Source organism: Eriocheir sinensis, chromosome 12 (genome assembly GCF_024679095.1).
Source record: "Eriocheir sinensis breed Jianghai 21 chromosome 12, ASM2467909v1, whole genome shotgun sequence".
Lineage (NCBI taxonomy): Eukaryota > Metazoa > Arthropoda > Malacostraca > Decapoda > Varunidae > Eriocheir > Eriocheir sinensis.
The window spans coordinates 1,797,985-1,798,455 of NC_066520.1; positions in this window are offsets into that span (position 1 = coordinate 1,797,985).

Genomic DNA, 471 nt, shown 5'->3' on the forward strand with positions numbered 1-471 from the left:
TTTAGTGTCAAGTTTCACTTTTTTATTTTATTTTAAAATTTACTGCGGGTCAATTGAAAATGGACAACGGGCTGCAATTGGCCCGCGCGCCGTATACTTTGGACACCCCTGGGCTAGGACGTACTTGTCTTGGTGAACTGGGTTAATCTTTTAATTTTGGGATTCCAGAATACAAGTTATTGTTTGGAGTCAAATGTCTAAACACAGTACCTGCTGATCAGAAGAAAAATATGTTACCTATTGATCGTAGGTTTTAATTAAGGTTTGTTTTGATCTATGGTATAAATAACCACTGAATGCCGAGTGCACGGGGGCCCGTATCTGCCTCGTGAACGAAAGAGGTTACCGAGATATTTTGTTCCCTGAATTTTGGGGCTCTGGGCTTTATTTTGCCTTCCAGCATCTTTAGTATTTTATGTTAATAGTTTAATATTAGATAGCTATTATTTCTGAAGGTGTTGTTGCTTTGAC